The sequence below is a fragment of the Etheostoma cragini genome, chromosome 23, assembly GCF_013103735.1.
Source record: "Etheostoma cragini isolate CJK2018 chromosome 23, CSU_Ecrag_1.0, whole genome shotgun sequence".
Lineage (NCBI taxonomy): Eukaryota > Metazoa > Chordata > Actinopteri > Perciformes > Percidae > Etheostoma > Etheostoma cragini.
Window position 1 is genome coordinate 15,530,304 of NC_048429.1, and position 3,655 is coordinate 15,533,958.

The following is a 3,655-nucleotide window of genomic DNA, read 5'->3' on the forward strand; positions in this document are numbered from 1 at the left end:
AAACAAAGAGTGAAAAATTTAAAGGGGTCTGAATACTTTCCGTACCCACTGTACATACACACACACACACACACACACACACACACACATACATACAAGAATCAGAATCTGTTTTATTGGCAACATAGACACATAATCGTGCAAATGTAGTTTGCCAGATGCATATTGGAATGATACAGCATTGATAGTAACACTGGACCATTGTCACAATAATTAAAAATGTATTTCACAAAATCCAAGAACAGACCTTTAGCACACAGAACAGGCTGAATAAGGTATAGCTGCCCATTATGTAAACAGTAACATCTTAGTTATAGTGCACTGGAGGAAATGTTACACCATAAAGCACGTAATGTCAGCGACTACTGCTTTCAATCAACACATCTTAAGGAAATGTGTGAATAATGTTGACACGTCACAGTAGGAGAAGCACAGGCCTACATAATGAAATTAATGATGGTTGATTTCCATTTAGCTACTCTTGCATCAGGGTCCTGGTTTTTCCTGTCACGGCTCACTGGGACACTTGAACCTAACAGAGCCGTTGTCAATGTTATTAGGAACACCTGTGCGATTCCTACCATGCAAGAAAGACAAATACAGGTGTGTCTGCAGTGTCCTGCCCAGAAAAGCTAACAAAGTTCCAGAGATGGCAATCAACCAGTTTTTCCTACAGCTGTGAATGGAGGTCAAATCAGCTGAGTAGGTTCATGTTTGTGCATGGCTTTATAGAGGACTAGAGAAATAAACATGGTTGAACTGCTGAAAAAGCTGTGGTTAAAAAGATATTAAATAAAGCCAAATTGACAGGGATAACAGATAGGCTGTTTAAAAAAAAAATGTTATGAGAAATGTGACTGTTTCCATGGTCAGCAATTGTCTTTTGAGCTTGAATGTAATAAGTTGTGCATGAGCTAAAAAATTGGGCAGTGTGCATTTTGCTCTGGGAAATCCTATAGTACTTATTTAACCCTTGTGCTGTCTTCCCATCGTCCATGCAACTTTTGTTTTTCTGGGTCTAGCAAAAGGAAAACTCTCATCTGTCCGATGTTTTATTTATCTGTTTCTGTTTTTGTTGTTTTCCCCTCCACATTTTTGCATCTTTCTCAGGCATTTTTTTCCAATGTTATAGAATGTACCAAAATGTAATGAAAGTAGTGAACTGATGGTTTATTTTACTTTTTATGAGCGTTTTAGGGAACCATCCTATTTATTTTTTTGACAGTTTGGTTGAAAGAAACCCATATTTCTGATATAAAAACTTTTTGAATATGGGCAGAGGACAACAGGAGAGTTAAATCCCCCAAGTCTTTCATCAGACTTCTATACATAATTATACTTCTATACATAGGGATAAAAAGGTTAAATTAACTTGTGCTCTGTTGACCACTAGAGAGCAGTGGTGTCAAGAGAAAGCTTGAGTGTAATACCAGGAGAAAACTCATAATAATGAAACACTGAAGTCATGCTCGATGAGATCCCTGTTAGTCTGTACTAGGAGAATAATTATAAACCTACATTTGTGACTGGGACTTTGTTATTGTGGAAGACCCACAGTAAATTTGTTTCAAACAATCCTAATTTTAGAATAGAATTTAGTTATATTTAGGGAATTTCTTCCTAAAAAGTAGAGGACGAAATAGATATAGGTTCTCTGAAGTTTGTCTATAATGTATTTAACTAATGGGATGAAACACTGACATTTCTCAAAGGTGTAACATTGTCAGTGTATGTCTTTAGGTGGGAATTGTGAGCTACATGAAAGCAGCATGTGTAGAAAAAGGACAGTTTCATTTTTATTTATTTTTTAATTTTCTTGTTTTTTATTACTAAGGCTCTCTAGTGGCCTTGCTGAGGTGAACTTTAATTCAGGGAAAAAAACATTTTATGAGACATTTCAAACCCACACAGGTGTTTTGCGTCAAGCTGGCTGATTGGACCTCCTTCCCAGGACTGTGTGGATGTGATTAGACTGATTGATTGACAGACATCTTACACACTGTTTCTACTCTGTAAAGCAACTTTGAGCTTGGGAAAAGCGCAATACAAATTCAATTTATTATTATTATTTGTTGCACTTGTACCGGCTGGAGACAGTGGTACCTTAGTGGTAGATGAAGACCTAAGCAATTCCCATCAAAGCTCTGACCCCCACCATCAACCTGAGCAGAGGTATAATCACCTAGAATAACTGAAAGTGTGTGTGTGTGTGTGATTTCAGAGGTTGTAATTGCATGATGGAGCACCTGGTATAAATCCACTGATTGACTTCCGTTTTTGACTCCTTGTCCTCAGAAACTACCTTTACAAACTCTGCTCAGACAAAAAGAAGCTGACGCAGAACAAAAAACGCCACGTTATAGTTTCTTGATTTTAATAGGACATTAATCACAGGTTGTGTTCAGAGGCCGGAAAGGAAAGCTGACAGAAAGCACCGCTAGAGGTTTTCTTTCCGGTACCTCTGTGTACAGCCCTACTGCTTTGTTCACCATGACAACCCAAGGTTGAAATCAGTAATCAGAGGTGCAGTGCTACACGCTTCTTTGTACTCTGTGGCCCACTCGTAGTCCCATAACCACGGTGTCTCCCCCCCGACTCAGATCAGTTAAATCAGAGGTAAACAAAGGGGGGGGGGAGTTGTAGCCATCTTTGATTCAAGCCTGTTAATTAATCCTAAAGCTAAACTAAATTACAACTCATTTGAAAGCCTTGTTCTTAACCTTCTACCTCCAACAGAGACAACATTACAGCCTGTTATATTTGTTTACCAAAGCTCCAGGTCTGTATTCTGAATTTTATCTGACTTCTCTGAGGTTTTATTATGTGTAGTCCTTGAATCAGACAAAGTACTTATTGTAGGTGATTTTAATATCCATGCGGATGTTGACAACGATAGCCTTAGTATTGCTTTCAACTCACTACTAGATTCCATTGGTTTCAATCGGAGTGTGCATAAGGCCACTCACTGTTTTAACCACACCCTCGACCTTGTGCTGGCATAAGGCATCAAAATGGAAGATTTCTTCAGAATCCTTTGTTATCAGATCATTATTTAATACCTTTTGAATTCTTACTACTCAACTATACAAAATTAGATTAAAGTTTCTACACCAGATACCTATTTGACAATGCTGTAGCGACATTTAAGGAAGGTATTCCAACTACATTGAACTTAGCACTGTGTCTTAATAAAACAGAGAATCAGAATCAGCTTTATTTGCCAGGTATGAGGACGCATACGAGGAATTTAAATTTGGTTGGAGCAAGCCTCCGGGCAGCAGCTATTGAACAGCGCCACCACACACTTTCCCGAAAAGGAATAAAAGAAGATGAAGAAGCCAAACTAGCACCTTGGTATAACTCCCAAACTCGCAAATTAAAGCAAACCTCGTGAAAACTTGAAAGTTTTATATATATACATTTAACAGTTAATGTTAAAGGTCTCTTCAGCTAAGCCATCTGCGTGTCGATTAGACCCCATCCCAACGGGGCTACTTAAAGAAGTGTTACCCATGGTTACCACTTCAACGCTAGATTTGATCACAGTCATTTAAATTAGCTGTGATAAAACAGTTCTGATATAGACCCACCCTCAATCCTAAAGTCTTAGCCAACTGTAGACCTATATCAAGGCCATGTCTACACACACCAAAAC